The sequence below is a fragment of the Dasypus novemcinctus genome, chromosome 20, assembly GCF_030445035.2.
Source record: "Dasypus novemcinctus isolate mDasNov1 chromosome 20, mDasNov1.1.hap2, whole genome shotgun sequence".
Classification (NCBI taxonomy): domain Eukaryota; kingdom Metazoa; phylum Chordata; class Mammalia; order Cingulata; family Dasypodidae; genus Dasypus; species Dasypus novemcinctus.
The window spans coordinates 17,515,858-17,541,911 of record NC_080692.1 but is presented as its reverse complement, the minus strand read 5'-3'; the positions used below and the strand labels follow the sequence as shown (position 1 = coordinate 17,541,911).

General features: G+C 51.6%; 1 protein-coding gene across 16 annotated transcripts in view; it reads right to left on the bottom strand.

The window, feature by feature from the left end:
• Positions 1–24,898, bottom strand: part of ADA2 (adenosine deaminase 2) — a 71,259-nt gene extending 46,361 nt beyond the window's left edge. For 3 of the 16 annotated variants that reach the window (XM_071210105.1, XM_071210103.1, XM_071210107.1), the window contains exons 1-2: positions 22,991–23,254; positions 10,401–10,563 (exon numbers count right to left, since the gene is read on the bottom strand). The gene's annotated coding sequence lies outside the window, so the exon portion shown is untranslated. Of the gene's footprint in view, positions 1–10,400; positions 10,564–17,711; positions 17,930–18,275; positions 18,398–22,990; positions 23,337–24,771 lie in introns of those variants that run through there. The other 13 variants (XM_058282500.2, XM_058282501.2, XM_071210104.1 and 10 more) reach the window with 12 other exon arrangements.
• Between the last annotated feature and the right edge of the window lie 1,156 nt (positions 24,899–26,054).

Sequence of the window (26,054 nt, the reverse complement as noted above, 5' to 3'; positions counted from 1 at the left end):
GTGACAAAGAAAGTCACTTCCACTAGCAGACCAAGAAGTTCCCTGGCACAAAATAGGACAGGAATGGACTAATCCAGAAGGCGAATGAGGAATTGGCAGCAGGTGAGGGCCCCTCTGCCTTGGTGCCCTGGGCTTCCTCTCCTCCAGCCCTTCTCAGGTGCAGTATTTACAATTCCCACGACCAAGATTGTGCTGGGATCTCCTGACTGCAGGTACGATGTTGAGAATTCTGTTTGGATACCCCAAGTGCCTGGCATTTATGAAATGTTCCCTGGTGACAGAATGATGGATTGTTTGTCTCTGTTTTCCTTCTACTCAATCATTCATTCACCAAATATTTATCGAGATCCTGCCAGGCAAGAGAATGGGTGCTGGGGAAAGAGTCCCTGCCCTCACAAAGTTCCCAGTCTGTTGGAAGAGATGGAAAGTGAATAAACAATTGATTAATTACATCGGTGAAGATGAGTAGGTATGGAGGATAAAACTGGACAGAAAAAACAGCGAGAAGAGACAGGAGGGAGATGGAATCTAAACCAGGACAGTTTCCCAGAGACTGACATTCAAACTGAGCTCTGAAGGATGGATGGAAGTTAGCCAAAGGCAAAGGGGGCAACCTGTGCAAAGCAACTGAAATAACGAGGGGCGTTGCCAAAGGCGAGTGCATGGAGAACCTTGTGTGATGCTAAGAGGTGACAGTGCATATAACTTGCATTTAGAAGCCCTGCCCCACTTAGAGAATATGAAGAAACCCATTCCAATAACATTCAGTTGTTTTTGTTTGTTTGTTTTTAGGAGGTATGTGGGGACCAAACTGGGACCTTGTACATGGGAAGCAGGTGCACAACCACCGAACTACACTCGCCCCCTCCAATAACAGTTACAGTAGATTTACATCCTTCTCACTGCTTGTCCTCAATCTGCCCTGGGTTTCGGGCCAGGCCATTGGTTCTCAGTCAGCTTTCCTCCCTGCCCCAAACCTGGCTTAGGGAGCATCCCACCTCCCCTCAGGTGCTGATCACTGTCTGATAGGGAATGTGCAGTGTCTTCCCACTGGGATCATTTGCAGTGGTGGTACCGGGGTGTTGGGGCACTTGTCACTGGAGCATCACCAAGAGATTCTGAAGGGGCAAAGCAGACCACCTGAGGTGCTGTTTAGGAGACTTCAGTTATTTTGCCTCAAAATAGAGTTGAAAGGGAAGCAGATGTGGCTCAAGTGGTTGGACACCCACCTACCACATAGAAGATCCCGGGTTTGGTTCCCGGTGCCTCCTAAAGAAGACAAGCAAGACGGTAAGCTGAGGCGACAGGCTGGCACATTGAGCTGCCACATAAGATAACAAACAAGATGATGCAACAAAGAGACACATCAAGGAAACACAATGAGAGACACAATAAGCAAGGAGCAGAGGTGGCTCACCTCCCTCCACATGGGAGGTCCCGGGTTCAGTTCCTGATGCCTCTTAAAAAGAAGATGAGCACACAACAAATAGACACACGGAGCAGACAGCAAGCACAAACAAGGAGGGGGAGAGAAATTTTAAAAAAAAATAGAGCTGGAGGTTGAGGTCTTTACAGAACAAAGGTGAATGGCCTATTTTGGGTAAAGGGGGAGAAATTGGTTTCTTTTTATCCTAAAAAGTTTTTATTCCTGAAATGAGGTGATTTGTAGCTAATTAGAAAGGGAACATATTTTAAAACTCATGTATTCTTAAGCCACCTTTTTTTAAAAGATCCAAACACTTTCAAAAAGCAAAACAAAAATCTAAAACCAGGCCTACTACAGGTAAATAAAATTACATCAAACCAAAGACAACCAATAGAAATCCGTTTGAAGAATCTGCTTATGAATCTTCTCCAGACAACTAAAGACTACTCAGAAAAGAAATGAAGGAAGGCAGGGTGACCTCCCAAGAAGCCATTACCCCTTTTGTAAGAGCATAAAAATCAACCAGCAGGTCAGGAGGAAGTAATCCCTGAGGACCTCAAGCGAAAATGCCTTCTAGTGAGAGTATTGGTGGGACTGAGTGGACAGGTGGCAGCCCATGTCCCTTTCTGGTGGCACAACCTCAGGGGGTGCTGTTCTCACAGACTTGAGGTCAGCGGCACCCCCTAGAAGTGGGTGAAATGGTAGCCCAGTGGAAGTAGAGGGAGGACAGAGGTCCCTCCAGAAAAGCTGAGAAGCAGGTTGTGGAGGAGTTGAGACCCTCTCCAGATCCAGCAATGATTCAGGTTCCAAAGCCTGCACTTGCCCTGCCACCCAAGTGCCGTGGACAAGAGGGCATCTGGTAAGAGACTGTCACCAAGCCAAGTTGTCACTAGCTTTGCGGACTTTGAATTTAAAAAACCCGGTGCTCCCACGTAACAGATGACGTGAGTAGGTTAGTCTCTGACGGCTGTTGTTTGTATGGCAAATTTTGGAAACAGCCCAAAAGCCCATCAATAGTTATGCCAGTGAATTGTACACTGAGAAACGGTTAGAACGGCAAATTTTAAGTTCCATTTATGTTACCAAACTTTTAAAAAAGTGGACTAAAAGGGAAATCTATAAATATAGAGAATAGATTAGCAGTTGCCTAGGTTTGTGGGGAGGGTGATAGCCAGGTGGGGGACAGATACTAAAGGGTAGGGGGTTTCTTTTTGAGGTGGTGGAAATGTTCTAAAATTGGCCATGGTCATGGTTGCTCATATCTGTGAATATACTAAAAATCACTGAATTTACTTTAAGAAACCAATCTCCAATCTACATTATTAAATAAAAGTTTTTAAAACAAAGCAAGGTGCAGAAGTATATATAGTATACCAGCTTCAGTGTAAGAATGGGGGGAGAAAAAGAATATCTATTCATGGTCATTTATGTTTGCAAAAAGAAGCTCTGGAAGGACACACAGCAAACTAACAAAAGGGGTTAGACAGTAGGATGGGTGAGGAATCAGGGAGAAAGGACAGTGAGTGGGAGTAAGACTTTTCACTGTAAATATTTTACTTTATTTTTTCTTGGCCATATTAGTTACACACAGAAGGCAGTGTTGGGAATTGAATCACGTCCCCCATAAAAGGCACGTTCCTGTCTCAGCCCCTGTTTATGGGGTGAGAACCCATCTGTAAATAGGACCTTTGAAGATGATGTTAGTTAAGGAGTGCCCAGCTGAATGAGGGTGGGTCTTAATCCAATATCACCAAAGTAATGATAAGCAAAGGAAATTGCACAGGAAGACAGAGAAGCCATGGGGAGTAGCCAGAAGTTGGCAGTCAACAGAACCTGGAAGGGAAAGAAGACAGACACCTCCAGGCTCATTGTCATGTGACAGAAAATCCAAGGACCAAGAGTTGCTGGCAGCCGGGCCCAGAATTCCAGTCTTCAGAGCGTCCCCTTATTGACCCTGCAATTTACACTTCATCTAGTCTGGACATGGTGAGCCAATAAATTCCCATTGTTTAAGCCAACCCATTGTGTGGTATTTGTTTTAGCAACAAGGAAACTAAAACAGACAGAATGGCTCCCCAAAGATGTTCACATCTGATTCTTAGGCCCCGTGAATATGTCATCTTACATTGAAAGGGGACTTTGAAGACGTAATTGAAAGTTGTGGACCATAAAATGGAGAGGTGGATTATCTGGGTGGACGCAATCTGATCATATGAGCCTCTAAAAGCAGGGAACTTTCTGTGGCTGAAGTCAGAGTGATTCGGTAGAAGATGTCAGAGAGATCTGAAGCATGAGATGGACTTGACCTTTGTCAGACGGGCTTCATAGTAAGCCTGACAAGGACCGCAGGCAGAATCGAGGGGCAAAGACTACACACACCTGGCTGACAGCCAGTAGGGACACAGGGACGTCTGTCCCCTAATGACAAAGAACTGAATTCAACCAGCCACCCGAGTGAGCTGGGAAGCGGATTCTTCTCTAGAGCCTCCAGAAAGGAATACAGCCCTGCCGACATATTGATTTCAACTCTGCAAAATCATAAAGCACAAGAACCACCAGGCCTACCTGGACTTCTGATCTACAGAAACTGAGATAATAGGGAAGTGGATGTGGCTCAAGCGATTAGGCTCCCATCTACCATATCGGAGGTCCAGGGTTTGATTCCTGGGGTCTCCTGGTGAAGGCAAGCTGGCCTGAATGGCAAGCTGGCCCGAGCAGAGTTCTGGCTCATGCAAATAGCTGGCCCATATGGACTGCTGGCCCACATGGATTGTTGGCCCACATGGATTGTTGGCCCACATGGATTGCTGGCCCATGCAGAGTGCTGGCACACATAGGAGAGCTGGCCCACACAGGAGTGCTGGCCCATGAGGCAAGCTGGCCCAAGTGGAGAGCCAGTGCACCAAGATGATGCAACAAAAAGAGACACAGAGGAGAGACATTTAGAGACACATCAGGGAAGCAGACGTGGCTCAACTGATAGAGCTTCTGTCTACCATATGGAGGTTCGATCCCCAGGGCCTCCTGACCCATGTGGTAAGCTGGCCCATGCACAGTACTGCTGCGTGCACAAGGAGTGCGCCCCGCAAGGAGAGCCAACCCGTGTGAAAAAGGCGCAGCCCACCCAGGAGTGGCGCCGTACACATGGAGAGCTGATGCAGCAAGATGACACAACAAAAAAGAGACACAGTTTCCAGTGCCACTGGATAATGCAAGCGGACGCAGAAAAACACACAGCGAATGGACACAAAGAGCAGACAACTGTGGTGGGGGGGGGAGGGGAGATAAATAAATAAAATAAAGAGACACAGCAGACCAGGGAGTTGAGGTAGCCTAAGAGATTGAGCACCTCTCTCCCACTTCAGAAGGTCCTGGGATTGGTTCCCAGTGCTGCCTACAGAGAAGACAAGCAGACACAGAAGAACACACAGCAAATGGACACAGCAGACAACGGAGAGGGGAGGAATAAATAAATAAATCTTAAAAAAGAAAAGAAACATATTAAATTTGTATTTTGAGCAGCAATAGAAAACTAACATACTATTCTAAATAAATAAATGCTCAGAAAATCTCTTCTTTCTTCATAATTTTGACTCCTTTATTGAGGTATCAGTTCCTTGAATGAAATTTAGAGCATGAGTCAAGAAGAGGCCTGTGAAATCTCAAGCCAAAGATGCACAGTTGGTTAGATTTTGTCAGCTCCTGTCATCCCTTGCAGGATCTCCCCAACATTCTCAAGGATGTGGGTATGAAAACATGTTGTTATGAATGAAACTGCAACCCCCCCCCCCCAAAGATCTGTCCTGTGAATGTGAACTACTTTGTGAAGAGGATCTTTGAAGATGCTGTAAGTTCAGATGAAGCCAAACTGGATTAGGCTCCAACATGACTGGAGTCCTTAGAAGCAGAGGAAGTTTGGACACAGTGGGAGAGAGTGATGGACATGTGACGGAGGCAGAGGCAGAGGCTGAGATATGGATTGCCAGCAAGCCCCCACCAGAATGCTGTAGACCTCAGAGAAGGCATGGCTCCAGTACCTTGACTTTGGATTCATAGCTTCCAAAACTGTGAGACAATGAACTCCTGTTGTTTAAGCTAATCAGTCTGTGGTACTTTGTTATAGCAGCCCTGGCATACTAAGTCACATCTTAGGAACAACTGTTCAATTACACACACTGAAAGAGATATCATGACCTAGCCTGGCGATTCTCAAAACTATGAACCAGAATTACCAGGATCACCTGTAAACCAATTAGAAATGCAAAATCTCAGACCCTCACAGACCTAACTCTAGAGGTGAGACCCAGCAGTCTGTGCTTTAATAGGACTTCCGTAATTCCGATGGATGCTTAAGTTTGAGAACCATTATATGTTCTAGCCCGAATAATACTGTCTTCCTTTAAATGACAAGGATGAGTGAGGGAGATGGTAGAGGGAGAAAGTAGAGGCATTTCAGAAGGCGGGGAAGGGCCTAGATTTGTTCTAGAAGATCTCCAAGTAACAACTCAGTCTCAAGGGTATAAGGTAATGACAGAAGCTCTGCAGGGTTGGATAACAAAAACATAGGAAAAGCGTGCCCTGCTAGGTTAGGCGAATTTGGTGGATAATGAAGGGAAGGGCCGGGCTGACTTTTCACAGGGGGTCAGCTACCACATGGGTGGGACAAAGATCCAGATAACACACTGGGGGGGGGACCACCAGGAGGGAGGCAACCGCATAGCCCGGCAGTCCACACCATCCTCCAGGTTCTGCATCAACCAAAGGTCTACCTAGAAAACACTATTCCAGAACACAAATAAGGCAAACGTTAAGTAAACCAAGACGTGCCTGCAATTATTAACTGCAAAGTGTTTTTGTCTAAAACCTGACAGGCGTTTGCGTGCTCATTTCAGGGCCTATGCGGTTAGGCAGAGCTGACCTTGGGGAACAGGAAAGCAGCTTTTCTGGGTGCTTAAAAGGGGAGGAGGAGAGAACAGAGTCTGACAGAGACCCAAGAAAGACCTCAAGGGGTTAAACAGCAGGGGGAGATCTGCGCACCCACTGCTCTTTGGGCTGAGGCCTCTGGATTCAGTACACTTGCAGTGGTTGGGTCTCCCAAACAGGGAGTCATCCAAATGGCCCAACAGGCTTCTGCTCATTAGCTGCCTTTTGGTCCTCTTCTCACCTGTCTCCCTTAGTTACGATTGCTTGGCTGGTACCTGGGGGCTGGGTCTGCCCTGCCTTAGTCTACCCTGATGGTAGGAACAGCCAAAACTAAGTAGCGCATGGAAGGGGGCTGCACGTTCCCCTGTAGGAAGAAATCCAAGCCCGGCGGGGAGTTCTTAGGAGTCGCCTGGACCACAGCACAGCTTGAGCCTTGCACTTCTGTGCAGCGTAATGACGTGTTTCACACGGGTGCTTGCACTGGCAAGGAACCATGAGCACGACAGCGGGAAAAGGGAAGTGCGGGGGAAAAACTGCTGGCGGAGACAGAGATGCTTTTCTTTGTTTTCAGGGAGCGCCAGCAGGTGGGAAACCAAGACACAGCTGGACTGCCAGAGGGAAACTCCCACACGTGTGGACCAGCACTGGGGATTTCCAGAAAGCTTGGGCGCTTAGCTGTGATCGAAGATACTTCCCTTCTGGGGAGCTCTCACCTTCTCTATCTGAGTAAGGAAAAATAAGGCTCGTCTATTCTACCAACGGAGCGATGGGACCGCGGAGGAGACGGGGGAAAAGTGTTAGCAGCAGCAGGCCACGTCTGGATGCGAGGACTGCCTACAAAACTTCAGACAGCTCGGCTACCTCCTTCGCTAGTGGACTCGCTCGCTCTGTCCTTCACTGGCCATTTATTGAGCATGGCGAAAGTCAAGCCAAGGAGGCTGAGCGTCAAGGGCCTCCACGGTGATGCCGGCACCGTCCTATCTACCCGAGAAGTATTTCTGGAGTGGTGCTGGAGTTTAAAGTAGAAGGCCTACTGGAGCCCGTTCCTCCGGGAGCTTGTACTTCTTGTTGGGAGAGGGAGACAAACTCATCCAAAACAACAGTGACAAACCGGGCCATATATAACTGAGGCCTAAATTGTGCGGTACAGACTTCGACTGCCGCCGGAATTCAGAATGAGGAAGATCAATGCGGGAGCCGGTCGACCACAGCTAAATCACTTGGACCGAGGCATTCATGAGTCTGGGCCATTGTTCACGGGACAGATTTTTCAGTTCAGAGCAGCCGAAGCCAGTTCAGGAGGCTTCGGTCACAGCGCGGCAGACTCAAGGTCTCCAGAGTTTCATTTCCAGTTTCTAAAGTCACAAGACCAGCGTGGGTCTTGCTGGGCTCCTCACAGCCCCACCCACCCCCTAACGCCCACCGTGGACTCTGTTTCCCCCGCCCGTGGGCGGGTGACAGGATGAGCGTGGGGCCTCCCCGCCGCGCCTGGCGTGGCTGTTTTAACAGGACGGGGTGAGCGAGCCCACACCTGCGCCCCAGCACCGCTTCGCCCCAAGCCCCGCATTCTTTTGGGGGTGCTGCAGGCCTGGTCATAATGTCATCGTTGGTTTGGGAGGCCCTTGGCTGCTGGCTGATCTTACAGAGCATCAGTTGACAGGATGTGGGCAGGGAAGGAAGAGGAGGAAAAAGAGAAGAGGCCTATGGAATCAGAGACAGAGAGAAATAGAACGAGAGAGAAGAGAGAGCGAGAGAATGCTCAGAGAGAGAGAGACAGAAAGAGAGAATGCTCAGAGAGAGAGAAAATGCTCAGAGAGAGAGAGAGGGAGGGAGCAGGGCACACAGGGAACCGAGGCCCAGAACATACTGTCTGGCTGGACCCGGCTTCTCCCCTTGGTTCTGGAGACCCGTCTAGACCTGGGGTCATTAGCCCCTGAGCACGGGACGCCCTCCCTCCCCGCTGCTCCTCAGCCCCCAAGGCTCCTCTGTTTTTGCTCCCAGGATGCTGCGGCAGCCACTGGGGAGCCTCGGGTGACCTCTGGCAGGTGACCTGAGGCCGTGCTCGCCTCTCTGCACAGGTCCTAGGCCATGGCCAGGGGTGCCTGCCTTGCAAGGGACGCGTTTGGAAAGTCGTCAAAACGTGTCCAAGCCAAGTCAATCAGAACCCCCTTTCGCCGAGAAGGTAAATGAGGTTTCCCGGGCGCTTTGAAGACAACGTTAGTCAGGGTGGGGTGTCAGCAACCCAGAATCAAGAAAGGCAGAGAGTGAGACCGAGCTTTGCCCGCGCCCGGTAATCCTGGAGTTCTGCCCCGTTCCACACGCAGGCATTTCTGCAGATGGACAGAAAAAAAAGTCCCTGCACAGGGCAAAGCTTTAGGGTCCCAGCATCCTCTGTGACTTGCCCTGGGTGTCTGGTGTGTGACTTTGAAAGGACAGGAGCAGTTTATCAGGAACATTGATTCAGCGTGAATCTGCCTTCAACCGCACAAAAGATGCTATTCAAGCCTGCTTGAAAAAGCTGCTGGGAAAAAGGAGCCTCGATCTGAACTTCCTCCCGTGACACCCTTCCTCGCCGGCAAAGGGCAGACCCAGAGTCCAGGTTCTGAAAGGACAGGTATGCTTTGTGGCAAGAATTGCTAATAGTAAATATAGCGTCCCTTGAGGACATAACATCATTTCATTTAATCTTCTGGATATTGTTTGCATCCTCATTGCAGACCTGGGGAAGCAGACCTGCCCAAGGTCACACAGCTAGTAACTGGGGGAGGTGGAATTTGACCTCAGGTGACTCTGGCCCACTATGGACCTGTGGATACTTCCTCCCTCATGGGCTGACGTCAGTAATTCCTGGCTAACTGCAGGGTTAGTTCCTTTACCAAATCAAAACCAGTACTGGAGTGACCTTAGGAACTCTCTCCTCATTCATAGGCTGCCAACCTACAACCTGCAGGCCTTTTAAAAAAAAACAATTTTATTAAGGAATATTTTACACACCATACTATTTATTCTATTTCAAGTAAAAGATTCCGTGACTTTTTGGAAATTTACCAAGGTGCACCCATTCCCATGAGACAGCTTTAGAATACATATTTTTTAAAGATTTATTTATTTCTGCCCCCACGCTCACAGTTTTTGTGCTTGCTGTCTGCTCGTCTTCTTTTTAGGAGGTATAGGGAACCGAACCTGGGACCTCCCATGTTGGAGGTAGGCACCCAATTGCTTGAGCCACATCTGCTCCCTGCTTGGATCTCCGTTTTGTTTCTTGTTGTGTCTCCTTATTGCGTCAGCTCACCATGCTAGCCAGTCGTGCTGGCTCACTGTCTTGCTCATCTCCTTTTGGGGGCACTGGGAACCAAATATGGGACCTCCCATGTGGTAGGCAGGTGCCCAATGCTTGAGCTACATCTGCTTCCCAGGTTTAGAATATTTTCATTACCTCAAGAAGATCCCTTATGCTCCATTTATCTGCAGGCCAACTACAACCCACTGATTTTGTGTTCAGTATACCATATTTACAATAAAAAAAAATTATTTGTTTTTGCTAACATGGAAAAATGAAACCATTTCACATAAAAATTTAAATTTTCAACTTCTCTTGAAAAATCTGAAAATTGGACAAAATTGTACCCTCCTTCCTACCAGGTAAAATGAATAGCTGCCACTTTCAGACAGACTGTGTGCGCTCCAGCTCCTCACATGAAATGAGGGAGGCGACCCATGATGGGTTCCTTGAACTGTGACCCACGGCCCCAAATGTGAGTCCTTCAACCCCAGTCACCCAGTTCCATGGCACTTGGCAGATGGCAGAGCAGTTGTGGCTACTTTGTTGCTGCAAAGTTAATTCTTGGGCCCCACCGGAAAGGACCTGCTCTTTAGTGTGTGACCTCTGAAAATAAGGCTAGTTGTCTTATTTTGAAATTTCCTAATAAGCATTTATACCGGATGTGGCAAAAGAAACAGCGTTTGTTTCTTTCCTTGCTATCACCTCTTTGGAATCACCCTCTCCCTGGACATAAAGATGGCAGTGCTTGGCCCTCACTTTTTGGCTTACCTTTGCTAGGCTCAATGAGAAGGCCCACTTCTTGACAGAGGCGACTGGAAGTTAGCAGTCTTTAGATATTGGAGCAGACATTACAGGTGATCCACCCACTTCTTCCTATGTTGCTAATTATTTTGTTCAGAGTGCAGCGTCTTCAGGGACGGTGTACCCAGCCCTAGGGAAAAAAGCTATGATTGGTTTAGGCCAAGGTGGGAATCCCACACTGCTGTGACAGTGATTGCACATGACCCACTTATTCATTTATTTTTTAAGATTTATTTTTTATTTATTTCTCTCCCCTCCCCCACCCCATTGTCTGCTCTCTGTGTCCATTTGCTGTGGGTTCTTCTGTGTCCACCTGCCTTATCCTGCAGCATTGGGAATCTGTGTCTCTCTTTTGTTGCGTCATCTTGCTGCGTCAGCTCTCCATGTAGGCGGCGCCACTCCTGGACAGACTGCATTTTCTTCATATGGGACGGCTCTCCTTGTGGGGTGCACTCCTTGCACTCAGGGCACCCCTACGCGGGGACGCCCCTGGACGGCACGGCACTCCTTGTGCGCGGCGGCATTGTGCATGGGCCAGCTCACCACATGGCATGACCCACTTCTAATCAAAGAGACATCAGGGGTCATTGGCATTGACTGGATGGCAGGGGCTTTTAGAAAAGATTTCCCTCCCTTTTGGCCATCTTTGCTAATTGTCACAAGAGAATGTTACATTTGGCGCTGTAGCAGCCACCTTGTGATAATGAGGGAAAAGCCAAGAGAATCACAGAGGTGGCAAAACACAGCCCTGACATTGCTGAGCTGCTGAGTCATCCAAAGGTCTCCTTCTAGACTTCCTGTTCTGAGAGATAAGAAATGCCCTCATTGTTTAATCCACTTTTACTTGCGCATTCTGTTATTTGAAACCAAACTCATCCTGGCAAGGTGTTACACTCTCCTCCTGAGTGGCATTCATTGCCAGCCAGCACTTAGGGTGCTTCCCTCCTTTCCATCTTTGCCCAGTTCATTAACTAGACTTTGGAGGTGGTTTTCTCATCTATGAAGCTTCAACCATTTAAATTAGATGTTTGCTTTGAACACTTAAGACAGGAACTTTTTCTCACCTTAAGTTCAGATTTTTTAAAAAAATTTATTTACTTTTATCCCCTCACTCCTACCCCAGTTGGTTGGCTCATCTGTGTGCTCACTGTTCGCTCACCTTCTGCAGGAGGCACCGGGAACTGAACCTGGGACCTCCCACATGGGAGGCAAGTGCCCAACGGCCTGAGCCACATCCACTCCAACTTCAGATTTTATGTGCAAATGATATGCCCTAAAAACTGTACTACAAAAGACTGGGAGGCTGCCCAAGGAAAGAAATGCTAAAGACCTTGCTACTGCAGATGGAGCTCCACGACAATTCCGGATTAAATTAACAAGCAGGCAAAGAGAGTCACCCCAGATAAGAAGATCTAGGACATGATTTTGTTGTCTGCCAGCCTCCTCCCACAGACTTGTTTTGATTAGAGGAAGAACGGTCTCTTCAGGAAGGCTACAGCTGCGTCAAGCCTCATTCCACCCCAACATCTGCGGAAACAGCGTTCGGTCCCGGCTGTCGGGAGGACGGGAGGACGAGCGGTGCAGCCCGAGCACAGGCTGCTGGCTCTTCCCTCTGTCCAGTGCTTCACTCACTAACATTAGCTTCTTCCGACTCAGTACCTACCAGGTGTCTCACGTCTGTTGGTGCTAATCCCCCAAACAACTCCGTAAAGTGGGTTCATTATTCTGCCCATTTCACAGACCAGGAAACTAAGGCACAGGGAGTTCAAGTGACTCGCCCTAGACTAAAGCACTGAAAAACTGAGGAGCTGAGACTGATGGGCTGCAAAGCCTGCCCCCTCACTGGATCACCGGCCAGTAGGATCCGAGACAAGGGGGGGCCGCCCTTCTCCCCGAGCTCCCGGGTGGTCACTGAGCTGCAGTGAGCTCCCAGCCCCCTGACAACTGCACTCTTGCACGAGAGCACGGAGCCTGCAGCCCCTCTTGAGTCTCGAGGCGGTGGAGTGAGGCCCTCTGCGCTGGCCCACGTTCGTTCTGAGGCTCGTTAGCGTGACCTGCCCAGGGAGGTCCCCAGGCCCTCGGTGGCCCAGCTTCTGCCTCCCTCTTGCCTGTCCTCCACCCTGCAGGCCCGACCCGAGCCTCCACACTGTACGCAGGCTCCCCAGGGGCCACCCAGGTGATTAAAATAGAACCAGGGCAGGGCCTGGGATGATTCCTGCCAAAAGGTTTTTATCAGCATCTAATCAAGCCTTTTAGGGGTAACTTTCAATTTACAGGAAACACACAGATAAGGGAACAAGTTTGATAAGCTGACTCCTGGAGGAAATAATTACACCAATTTAGAATATAGGACATTCTACAAGATAACAGATCTTTTTAAAAATCAAAGTCATTATGAAAGGGGAGGAGATTGTGCCAGATTAAAACAAATTTGTGAAAAATAACAAAATGTGGTGCATGATCCTTGATTGGTTGCTGGTTAAAGCAAACCAGCTATAAAAAGGTATTTGGAGGGAGCAGATGTAGCGCACGTGGTTGAGTGCCTGCTCTCCACATATGAGGCCCAGGGTTCATTCCCCAGAACCTCCTAAAAAGGAAATTTTATTTTTTATTTTATTTTTTTTTAAAGATTTATTTATTTTATTTAATTCCCCCCCCCTCCCCTGGTTGTCTGTTCTTGGTGTCTATTTGCTGCGTCTTGTTTCTTTGTCCGCTTCTGTTGTCGTCAGCGGCACGGGAAGTGTGGGCGGCGCCATTCCTGGGCAGGCTGCTCTTTCTTTTCACGCTGGGCGGCTCTCCTTACGGGTGCACTCCTTGTGCGTGGGGCTCCCCCACACGGGGGACACCCTTGCGTGGCATGGCACTCCTTGCGCGCATCAGCGCTGCGCATGGCCAGCTCCACACGGGTCAAGGAGGCCCGGGGTTTGAACCGTGGACCTCCCATATGGTAGACGGACGCCCTAACCACTGGGCCAAAGTCCGTTTCCCCTAAAAAGGAAATTTTAAATACAATAAAGATATTTGGGGGCAAATGGGGAAATTCAAATATGGTTTCCACATGAGATGAAATTAGATAATTATTTTAATTATTTTTCAGGTGTTGGTATTACGATTATATGGACAATATCCTTACTTTTAAAGACATATTTAGGCGGAGGACTTGGCCCAGTGGTTAGGGCATCCATCTACCACATGGGAGGTCCACGGTTCAAACCCTGGGCCTCCTTGACCGGTGTGGAGCTGGCCCACGCACAGTGCTGATGCACGCAAGGAGTGCCCTGCCACGCAGGGGTGTCCCCCGCATAGGGGAGCCCCACGCGCAAGGAGTTCGCCCTGGAAGGAGAGCCGCCCAGCGCGAAAGAGAGTGCAGCCTGCCCAGGAATGGCGCCGCACACTGAGAGAGCTGACACAGCAAGATGACGCAACAAAAAGAAACAGATTCCCCTGCCGCTGACAACAGAAGCGGACAAAGAAGAAGACGCAGCAAACAGACACAGAGAACAGACAACCGAGGTGGGGGAGGGGAGGAGAGAAATAAATAAATTAATTAATTAAAAAAAAAAGACCTATTTAAAGGAGAATAGTCACTCCGTTTCTAATTTACTTTAAAATGACCCAGCAATAGTTAGAAATATAAAGATAGATGTTCAATAGATGATAGAAAGATTAGGGAGGGAGGTAGATGATTAGATAGAGTGAGCAAATATGCCAAGTGTTATCCACCATTGAACCTAGGTGGTACATATATGGTTATTTCTTATACTGTTCTTTCTGCTTTTCTGTTTGTTTGAAGCTTTTTATAATCAACTAAATGGAATTAACTATAGGATGGGGACTTGAAGCTGGGTCTCTCTATTGATCAAGTGTCATCCACCGGGTTCCCCCTCTTGGGGTCCGCCCAGCTGTAGGGACCCCCTGCTAGTTCAGCCTGGACTTGCTGAGGCTTGAGTGAGCTTAGAGCCTGCCGAGCCCCTAGAGCCAGGCCAGAAAGTTCTGGGCCTGGACAGCCAAGGCAGAACGGATTCTTGACAGGTGCTTTGGACAGGAAGGCAGACGTCTCTCCCGTAAGAACAGCCCCTGGGAGAGAAAGACCCTCCACGGAAAAACAAGAGCCCCTCCCCGGGCATCTCTCCCAGTGAGAAGAGGAACAGAATTAACAAAGCTCAGTGTAATGGTAGCAGCAAGGCTGGGCCCTGGAGTTGCCACCACTGCCAAGATTAGAAAGCCATGACTGCATGGAAAGACCAAAGGTGAGGTCAATATTCCCCAAGCCTGTTCATGGGCTCCGCACGATTTTCATCAACCAGTGATCAGCCGAATGGAACTTGACAAAAGCATTACATTACTCAGGCGGAGAAAGAAGTGGGCCCAAAACGCAAACTCAAGGGAAATGTTGGATGAGTGTAAGCTCCTCGAGGAGAAGAGCCTGGCTTGGCTTGTCTTTCTTCCCAGCCAAACCCCCACCATTCCACAGGGTCTCGCACACACCGTAGGTACTCAACAATTTTAAAAAATTTAACTGAAATGAGGAAACAGCCAAGTCCACCCTGGAATCTTCTCTACCTGTGGCAGGACCAGACATTCTTGTAATGACCTCCCTGGGAGGCAGAGGGACATCAGGAAGGGCAGTGGTCAGCAATGCAAGGTCTCAAGAGCCAGACACCAAGAAGTTCACAGCCCAGTTCCTCGGTGCCGTGCCTCCTAGACCTTGGGGGAAATGGCTGCAGACCTTGGCACAGGTGACGGCATCACCCAGCGGAGACACAGGCCACCCACACGTGCAAGGTCAGGCTCGCCCACACCAGCCAGCTGCCTGAAATCTCCTGCGAAGGCCGTCCCTGGCCTTGGAGTTCAGTAGACACAGTTTCAGATATTGGCTCCACTAAAAACAAGACGACCTTTACTATTATTCAACCACAAAAAAAGAAAGAAATTCTGATCCATGCTAAACACGGATAGACCCTGAAGACACTACGCTGAGTGAAAGAAGCTGGACGCAAAAGGACAAATACGTGTGATTCCAGTACATGAAGTCCCTAGAATAAACAAATGCATGGAGACAGAAAGTAATGAGAGAGTACCAGGGGCTGGGGGTCGGGGGCATGGGGATTATTGCTTAATGGGTGGCAAGTTTCTGTTTGGGGTGATAAAAATGTTTTTTAGTAATACGGGAAGCGGATGTGGCTCAAGTGATCGGGTTTCCGCCTACCATATGGGAGGACCTGGGTTCGATCCCTGGGACCTCCTGGTGAAAAAGAAGAGAAAGTGTCCCTGCATGGCAAGCCAGTGCCCACGTGCCCGCATGAGTGCCTGCGTGGTGAGCCAGTGCCCTGCGCAAGTGCCCGCGTGGTGAGCCAGTGCCCCGCACAAGTGAGTCTTGCAGCAAGATGATGATGCATCAAAAAAGAGACAAGAGGAGAACAAGGTGAAGCACAGCAGAGACCAGGAACTGAGGTGGTGCAATTGACAGGGAGCCTCTCTCCCCATCAGAGGTCTCCAGGATCAAATCCTGGTGAATCCTAGAGGAGAGAAAATGAGACGAGAAGACAATACAGACAGCAAAAACAACAGGGCGAGAGGAGGGGAAGGCGGGGAAAGAAAGAAATCGAAAAAAAAAAATGTTTTAGTAATAGATGGTGGTGTTGGTAGCACATTGTAAAAGTAATTGATAACACTGAATCATACCCTTAATAATGGTTAATATGGCAAATTCTGTGTTACGTATGTTAGCACTTAAAAAAAATTTTGATCTTTGAATCCAAAAATGGAGATCTTAATAGCATAGCCCTTTTAGTAGAGAGGAATCAAATAAAATATTGTGTGTACGGCAGCTGTCAAAACACCTGGGACATGGCAGGCATTCAATAACCAGTAGCTGGTGTTATTACAGTGATGGTTGTAAACGCAGTTCTACAATGTACCCGAATAATTTCCTCACGGCCAACTTTCTTAAATATAAGGAAGAAATTACATCAGCACCTTTGAAATATATTTATACATCAAGTCAATGATTTATTTCCCCACGATATTGCAGGAAGTGGGAGGATATGGGAGATGAGTGTCAGAATTTACCAAGAGGTCGGCCAACTTTATCGGGATCAGGACCGTGTCGCCTGAGTCCAGTCTTGTCGGCCACCAAATAAGTGCACAAAAAACAGTGGGTAAATTGAGTGAAGTCCATGTGAAGCCCCCAGACGGTGGGCCTTATGCAAAGTGGACTCCCAGGAACTTTCCTGCAGGGGCAGAGGGAAGGTATAGGTGACACAAGAAGAGAGCTGGGGGAGGGGCCATTGAGTCCATGGAGCCACAGAAACCTGCACAGGGGACGCATCAAGAAGATGGTCTCCTGGCTCTCTTGCCCTTTGGAGCCTGTGCTCTGGGGTGGGGGCGGGGGGAGGCTTCCAGAGCTTGCCGTGATGCACATTTCAGCTGCAGTTACAGCCTTAGCAACTGGGTTCAGGAAAAGACAGCAGTAATTCGAGCTGGCTGTGTTGCCAACAACAAGGGGTGATTTTATTGGGCTCCCTGGTCTCTGGAGAAGGAAATGGGCTATAGACAAAGACATTAGCATTCTAAAAGCAAGAGAATCTGTCAAGTGGGAAAGGACCCTGAGGTGGGCGCCTCCAAGCCCCAGGCAGGGCAAGCGTCTGGCTCTAAGTCACCTAACTTATCAGGAGCAAAGCAGGCACGAGAAGCGGAGCTTTCGGGCTCTCCCCACCGTGCACCCTCTCGCCACGCCAGGATGCACTGCCTTGCTAAGCCACCCACAGGTGGACAGTCCACCGTTCCTCCTGCTCAAGTCTCACTCGACCCTCCCACAGCCTTTCGCATCCTTCCCTCCCACCCTGCAGGCACCGCGAGGCTCCAAGGGGCAGAGTGCTCGGGAGCGGAAGCTGGGACTTGAGGTATACAAGAGCATTTCTCTCTCTCTCTCTCTCTCTCTCTCTCTCTCTCTCTCTCTCTCGCTGGCCACTTAAAGGAGCAGGGCAGCCACTGACTGCATCACAGACCTCGGCAAAAGGCATCTGTGTGTTTTTCACCGTCCCTAACTGCCAGGCCCAGTGCCAGAGAAGCAGACACTTTGTCAACAGAGATACCCCGACTGTATGCTCCGAAGGGAGGCAGAAAAAGTCCCCTGGCCACACAGGCTCGCCTCCAGGGGAGGGAACAGGCATCATCCTCTAAGGCAGTTCCAGCAAATGTTCTCATTTAAACAAACAACCATGAAGAAGGAAATAATAAGACGGAGAAAGAGTCAAAGAGGGGGACACGACCGACCTCGTGAAATCACACGTCTTCAGTGTGGAAGTGCCCGCCAGGTGCCCCCAGCACGGAGGTGTGTTCACACGGGTCGGCGTGTTCATGAACCCGGTCAAGAGCCATCGGGGCAGGTGAAGCTGCTCCCAGCCTTGCCACCAAACTTAGCTTGCAAAGGAGGCACTGGCACTGGGGCGAGAAGATCAGTCAACAAGGAACCCCGGGCAGGTCCTGGGCTCCTGGAGAGGGACATTCAGACTGGACTGTGGTGGAGGGAAGCAGTGGGGGGACCTGGAGAGGGGCCCCTGTCCTGATTCCACCAGGGACAATTTGCACTGCTTTGGTGTGGGCGGGCGCCAGGGTGAGGGGCGAGCAGGTGTGGCCCCCAAGGGCTGTGCCGGTTCACACAGGGCGTAGGTCACCCTGGGCCCAGGATGCTTGCCCAGTTCAACCCAGGAGGGCTCCTCCCCCCAGGACCGCTGCCCCCAGGCGAGCAGGGCACTGCCAGGGCGTTGGTGTGGCAGAAACTAACATATGGGCCCCAAAGAAACGCTTCTGGGGAGGGGAAGGGAGGGCTGTACCCACATGAATTACCCTCTGGTGGTTTTGCTTTGGTTTCGGAACCTGTGGCTAAGGCAGAAGCAGCATGAGGGCCCCTGGCCGCGTGGCTTTCTCTCCTTCCAGCTGCTTCTGCCCCTCTCGGGCTCCTGGACACAAAACAGCTGAGCAGATAAACAAGCCACCACCTGCTCCCTCCTCCCCCGTGACACCGCCCCTGTCCCCAAGCCCCACCCCTTCTTCCTCGCGCTCGCCCCCTCCGTTCCTCCCTGAAGCCACACTGGGCCGCCGAGGCCGCAGCTGCAGCCTGGTCTGGGCCCCCCGAGTCCCCGGCGCGCCCCCCCCCCATCGCCCCCGCAGCCCCCCGCTGCCCACCAATGGCCGAGGAGGACCGTGTGTGCAGCGCCCTGGGCTCTGCCTCCTCCCCGAGTTACTTGCAACAAAACAGTTGTGCTTTATGAAAGAAGACGGGGAGCTCTGGGGGGCCCCAAGGGCGCGCCGGCCGCTTGGCCGTGCGCCCCCTCTGCCAGGCACAGGCGAGCTGGAAGGAAGGGCGTCGGCCGGGAGGGGCCCAGCTCAGTTTCTGCAGGCAGCGGGTGCAGATCCCTGGGTCGGGGGGCAGCAGGAGGCAGCCCAGGGAGACCCCGAGGAGGCCCAGGGCCCGGCGTGCACGCGCGCGCGCGCACACACAAACAAACGCACGCTCTACGCTGTTATTAACAAAATAGAGGTTGTCACAACAGACTCCGGGTTCGGTAGTCAGAAGCCCTGGGCTGGAGTTTAATAAGTCCCCAGTGCCCAAGGTAGGTCCTACCGAAGGCCCTGGCCGGTGAGGGGAGACAGGAAAGCAACCCCAGAGCGCCTGCTCCCAGGGCGAGGGGCCCGTGCGCGGGCTGCGCGGTGGAGAGCCCCAGGAGAGCTGCTTGGCAATTTAGAGGGTAAATTTGGGCTCCTATTGTCTCACCTGAGTTGTGAGCCGCTTAGGTAAGACGCTGTAACCGGGAAGACAGCATGCCAGCTTCTGTCTTTACCCCCAAGCACCCGTATCTCTTCAGAACCCTGTCTTTAGTTTCTTGGACAAAGCAGGAGGGGGAGTTGGAGTTTGGGAAGAAGGCAAACCTGCCTCCCATTTGCCACCTGTTTCACATCTGTCTGCACACCCCAATGCCCTTTTGTGTGGAAAGTAGCCGGACAGCTGGATTGCTTGGCGCTGGGTTTGAAAAGTTAACGGCTGTATCATCTCGGACAAGTTACTTAACCTCTCTGAACCTCAGTCTTCATCGGTAAAATGAAAATAATATCTACCTCACAAATCAAGCTACTTTTTATTTTTCGTGTGAAATATATTTTTCGGTCGCATACATAAAACATTGAGCATTTTGCTGGAACCCCACTTGGTATTCAATTTCAAACTTTCCTTTTTTTTTTTTTTTTTGTGGTATTCTCTGGGAGACAAAAAGGAAATACCCAATGAACAGTGGAAGGGCAAGAGCAAAAGGTGCAAAACCAGGGCAATTCCCAGAGCCTGGGATGGTGGGGAAGTGTGAGTGTTGGGGGGAGGGGACGAGGCAGGTGGGAAACTCCTCCAGGAGAAATTCAAAGAACAGGAGCTCTGCCCTCCTACCCCTAGAGCAGGCAGATCTTATGGGCGAGATACCTGGGGAGGGGGGAGGGCATCCTGTGCCACGAAGGACGCTCAGTGCGTCCCCGGCTCCCCAGAGGTGACAATCAAAATATCTTCAGGCATTGCCAAATGCCCCCGCGGCGGGAAACAGCACCCCTGGTTGAGAGCACTGCTCAGGGCACACACCTCCCTTTACGGGTCTGAGCTGTGCTCAGAGTAGGGCCACATTAAATGTTAGAAGGCTGGCTATTCACCATTTCCTTTCTTTTAAACGAGAGACGCTGAAAACCCCTGAGAAGGAAGATGTGGCAGTAGAGAAGGCGATGAGTGGCTACTCCAGGAAATACGGTGGATGCAGGAGGGGAGAGGGAGAGGCCAGGCTTCCCAGAGGGCCAAGAGCGCTGGCCACAGGGACCCCTGCCCAGGACACTGCCATGGTGGGAGCTTCTCACTTCTAGCCTTTGTCTTGCCTTCCTGCAAAACCGAGGTGGATTGTCAAGTCCAAGTGGAAGATGATTCAGAGGGGTGGAAGTCAGGTCTGTCCCTGGCCTTGGTCTGAGTAGATGGCCTTATACCGGCCACTTCACCTCTCTGCAACTGCATCTTGGACCCTTCAGTTCTACCGTCACCCCTGGGGATCACATCACGTCCCCCACCAAAGGCATGTTCAAGTCCTAACGCCTGGTCCTGGGGGTGTGAGCCCGTTTGTGAATAGGGACTTTGAAGATGTTACTATTAGTTAAGGTTATTTGTGATGAGGATCTTCAAAGATCCTGTTTAGATGAGGGCAAACTTGAATCGGGGGTGGGCCTTCATCTCTATGACTGATGCCCTTATCAGCAAAAGAAATTCGGAAGCAATCCATCAGAGGAAGCCACCAGTCAGTGGAAACCAGGAGAGCCCACACAAGGAGAGATTCTCTATGTGATGGAGGCAGAGATGCAAGCCAAGGAACCCCAAGATTGTAGCAAGCCAGCACCAGAATGCTACAGACGCCGGAGAAAGCCTCCACACTGTGAGATGGTACATGCCTGCTGTTAAGCCAACCAGGGTGTGGTATTTGTTACAGCAGCCCTGGCAAACTGAGACCATCCCTTCCAGTTTTAAGTTCTTAAGACCTGTGAACACCTGAGCAATTTGGATGTGGTAAAGCTCCATCTTACTGCACTTCAAGCCAGCAGTATAATGCTCTACAGGTCCTTGTTGAGAACTCTTGATACCTTGCCTAGAAATATTTCACAACTTTTTACTACAGACAAAGTACTATGGACACCACAGGTGAGGAGAGAAAGAAATCCCTCCCCTTTTCCTTCGAGGCCCCACAATCTAGTTAGATACAAATAATTCCAGTAAAAATGCCGTTCGTGAGAACTGCCTCATACCCTCCAATGGTTTTGAAGTCGGGCAGACCTGAATTTGAAGGCTGGCTCCACGAATGACAACAAGCCCTGGGACAAGGCACTTAAGCTCAGCTTCTTCATCTGTAAAGTGGGCATAAGAATAGCCCCTATGTCACAGGGTTATTGCAAGGTTTCGGTGAGATGATACGTGGAAAACAATTAGTCCTGGTGCTTGGCACATAATTAAGTGCAAAATAACTGTTAGTTGCAAATATCTATTGGCTGCCTACATCAGGCACAGTGCCAGGCCCTGGGAACACAGAGATGAGGGCAGGGCTTCTGCTCTGGAGGACCTCACCATAGGGTAGGGAAAGAAACAGAATAATTCCAGCGCCGGGAGAGGGCTCTGGTGGAGACAGGGAGGGGGCATGGCCACACAGGAGGTGCCCGGCGTGACCTCTAGCAGGGGGGGGTTGCATCTCAGGATTCGGAGCAGAGGAGGCGACTGTGCCGATCTTGGAGGGCCAATGGCACTCGCTCAGGTGAAGGGGCAGGGTGGCCCGAAGGCGGGAATCCTCGTGCAAAGGAGCCAAGAGCTCCGTGCTCCGCTGAACTGTCTGGACCAGGGCAAGCCTGGTCTGGTGTGGGGTCGGGGAGAGAGGCGAGCCTCAAGGTTAGTTCCTGAAAGAAAGACCTGCATACACACATGTGCACACACGCACACACAAATGCATCCTTTTAGTAGATGCACCATTTCCCTTTTTGACACAACTGCCAGGTAGCTCTCAGAGTCGATTTTTTTTGGCTCAGTCGTTGCGGCATGGCCCTGAATCTAGGTTTTTTGGCGCAATCACTCTCTTGCCCCAGCTTCCTTTACAACCTGGGTCTCGACTTTTATGCTGGTTTTTGGATTAATGGCATCTGTGCCATTTATCAGAAACTGCCTCGAATTCTTTTCGAATACAGATGGTGTGTAAATAAGCAAATAAGCAAACTCTGAACATCAAAGCGCGTGGCCGAGCACGAAGCCAGACCTCTTCCGGGGAGCTCCACCAGGTCAGGACGGTCTGTCCTGGTCCCTGCGGTAGCCCGAGGCCTAGACCCATACGTGGCACACAGGAGGGGCGTGGCACACAGCCCTGGAAGCGGAGGATAATCTTAGGGAATGTTTCACCTAAAGGAGCCTTCTCCATAAATGACACCGGGCGGGCCTCGCGGGCCACTGGCTTGTCCCACATTCGGCTCTCTATTGGACTTCTTTGTACATTGTTCACTAATTGTTTTGGCTGAAAGCCTTGTTGCTCTAACCAGATGGCAAACTATACCTCAAGGACAGATCCTTTGTCATGTGCACCCGGGTCTCCCGGAACTGCACCCAGTGCACCCAGGCGTTAGCCTAAGAAGCTGAACCCCCACCCACCCCAGTTAGGGAGCAAACGAGGAGCCCTGACCCTTCACCCAGGGCTGGAGTCGCTTTCCTCTCTGGCCACCGCTCTGGCAGAGGGAATGGCATCTTTCTCATTTGTCCGGGCATCCGATGAATATTTGGTGAAGGGAAGAAGTGCTTCTTGTTGGCCCAGGATAAGGCCTTTGTGCACAGTTCTCAAACCAGCCTGATGCGCAAAAGGCAGAGAGAAGGAGGCGCTCCCGCCTTCTAGAAAGGGACCGAGGCTCCTACCGAGCAGAGGGGCCGACAGGCCTCTGGCAGCTGCCGCCGCGGCCGCCGCTCTCCCCCCGGACAGCGCGGTGGCGGGGGGCCGGCGCCCCACGGTACTCACGCTGTGGCTGCGTCCAGTGCTCCGCGCGGGCCCCGGGAGTCGTGTGCGCGCACACACCCTCCTCTCGCCCTCCTTCCTTCTTTTCCTTTCTCTCTCTCTCTTCCCCTTTCTCTCCCTGCCTCTCAGTGACAAGAGTGTCAGGTTTCAGTTTGCTGCGTCGGGGGCCAGGACAGGCTCCTTTTCCCGCTCTCGGTTTTAACGCCCTTCGGAGCCGTTCGGCTGCCCTGGCCAGGCAGCGCGGGCAGGGGCGCGGGGTGGGAGCTGCCGGGCCTGCGCGCCCCTCTGCTTGGTCTGGTCGTCCCACGTGCGCGCCGCAGGCGGCCGGCTCCGGGGACCCTCCCCCAGGCACCCGGAGCGCGCCGGGGTCGGGGTGGGGGCGGCGGCGGGGGGGCGCGCGCAGGCCCGCGTCTCGGCCGGGGGCACCGGCCCCTGCTGCGGCCTGGCCTCCGCTCTCCTCCCGCTGCAGGGCAGGGGGAAAAGGGAGACGCCGGGTTCCTGGTGACCTGCCCTTGCCCTTCTCCTTTAGAAAGGGAAGTGGGCCAAGGGAATGGGCAGGATCGTGAGAAGCGCAGAGGGGAAGGGGCGAAGGGTCACGGTCAGGAGAAAGAGGGAGGGCCCCCAGCACCCGCCACCCGGGCCCCCGCCTGGACCGCAGGGGGAAACCGGGCCCTGGGACCCGGCCTGAAAACGGGACAAACTCAGAAACTTAGCAAAGCTGGGAACACCGATCTCAGGGGTGTGGGGGCGGGGCCTCTCCACGGCTCCACTTTACGCGATAACCCGGGCAACATTGCGCCTCGGTCAGAAGTGCACACCGGGGTCCCCAAGGCGGAAGACGTGGGGAGCGGGACCCAGCTTTGGCCTTTCCCAGCGCTCCCGGGACAGGTGGAGACCGGGCATGGCCAATGCCCTCCTTTCCAGGTGAGAGGGCTGGGCGGTCACGTGACCTTCCCGGTGAACTCCGGGACTCGGTGCAGAGCAGGCTCTGAGTCCAGCCCCCACCCCACCCCGCATACACACCGCAGTGGTTCCGCACCGCCAATCAACCAATGGGTGCAAAATGGCCTCAGAAAACAGAAATAGACACATGGGAGTGAAAGCAAGTGGAGAACTGGGGCAGACGCTGTATCTGCCAGGGTGACGTGGGGTTCGAGGTACAGGCTAAAGTGTGTGTTTGTTGCACGTGGGGGAGGGAGGTGGCCATAGTCAACTCTTGTCCCCTAGGTGTCTCGGAAGGGCAGGGCCTGGTGTCCAGAGCTCCTGGTGCTGGACTTCCTCTGTCCCCCAGTCCCTGCTGGCCAGCCTCCCTGGCCCCGATTCCTGGAAGGGCAGGGCCTGGTGTCCAGAGCTCCTGGTGCTGGACTTCCTCTGTCCCCCAGCCCCTGCTGGCCAGCCTCCCTGGCCCCGATTCCTGGCTGCTGTGGCGGGGTGGGGGGTCTGATCTTTCCCAGGACACAGTTTTTAGCACCCTTAAAAAAGGACGGTGGGGAGTCGAGATCAGTGTATCCAGGTCTGATGTTCTTATTCTGGGCCTGACACAGTCTTAGGAAACTGCCAGCTGTGCACAGTCCCAGCATTCAAATGAAACATAAAACCCACACCGTGGGGAGCCACACGTGGTCACCAAGGACACCCCGGCTTCAGGCTGACCAAGGGCATTGCTTGGGCAGCTCGTGGCGCCTGAGGCCTCTCCAGCTCCTGTCCTTGTCCTTCCCCACCTATTTTCTCTCAGCACCCTCCAGCCAAGCCCCTGCAGACGCAAATGCCCTGAGCTCGCTTACCTTCAGGGCTCACTCGGCTGTGGACACAACATGCAACTTCCCAGGGTTAGGAGAATTAACTTTGCTACGATTGTCACCAGCTGCAGACGCCCCTGTCATAAACTGTCCCAGCCCTCAGCCGCCTAGGGCTTTATCCCCTCCCTCTTAGCTACTCATTACCCAGCTTAATTAGGCCAGGAAGTGCTCTGGCGGAGGACACTCTCGGCGGGAGGCGAGGCTGGAGGAGATTCTCAGCAGCTCCACTTCCTGAGGCTGCAGGCTGGGGGCTGGGGAAGGACAAGGAGAAGGACTGCTGGAGATGGCGGGGCCACGGCCTCCGGCGAACAGCTGCTGGGAACGAGGCAGAGAGGCGCACATTTGCTCCCCGGTCCTCCAGGGAGCGGAGGGTTTCACTTGTTTACGGGAACAGCACCGGATCTGCAAGCATGGAAGTCCCTGCCCGCCACCCTCAGCCCCCACCTCAATTAACCAGCCTCACCGCCCCCACCCTTGAATCCTCGGCGATGGCTTGTCATTTTTCAGCCCTATCCACCCCCGGACACCATCCCAGCTAGCGACGCAGCCAGACACAGGCGTCCCATTTTTCAGCTCGTCCCTGACCTTCACCCTGAACTGCCTCGGCTGCCTGGGAGCAGGCAGGCTGGGCCTCCCCGGAGAGAGATAGCCCCCAAGGTTCTTCCTGAGGTCGAATGCAGAAATGGGTGGCCTGCTCAAAGCTGGGTGTGCGGCATCCATTTCTGAAACTTCCTGCTCTTCAGGTTGGAGAGGGAAGAAGCATTGTCTTGAGATGTATATCAGACAGATGGGAGCCCGAAGTCCAGCTCTGGCATCTACTAAGTCTGTGACTCGGATAAGCTATTTCACTTTTCTGAGCCTTAGTTTCTTTAACGGCCAAAAAACAGGAATAGCAAAGCGGGTGTAGCTCAGTGGTTGAACGCCTGCTTCACACGTATGAGGTCCTGGGTTCAATCCCTTGCACCTCCTAAAAAAATCAAGGCTAATAATATCCATCTTGTGGGAGGTTGAGATAGTCGACTTCTGTCCTTATACTAGAAACAAGCAAACATTGAGTATCCTCAATGTCCGGCCGCTGGTTAAAAGGCTTTGCCTCTGAGCCAGTGAGGCAGGCTGCATTTATTTGTTTGTTTGTTTAGAGAGGAATGGGGAAGGTTTCAAAAGGGGGAAACTAACATTAACACACTCCCACTATTAGGAGCATATATATATTAAGTATTGAGCAGTCAAATGGTTTCACTTAACCATTATCTTGTTGAAGCTTCAGA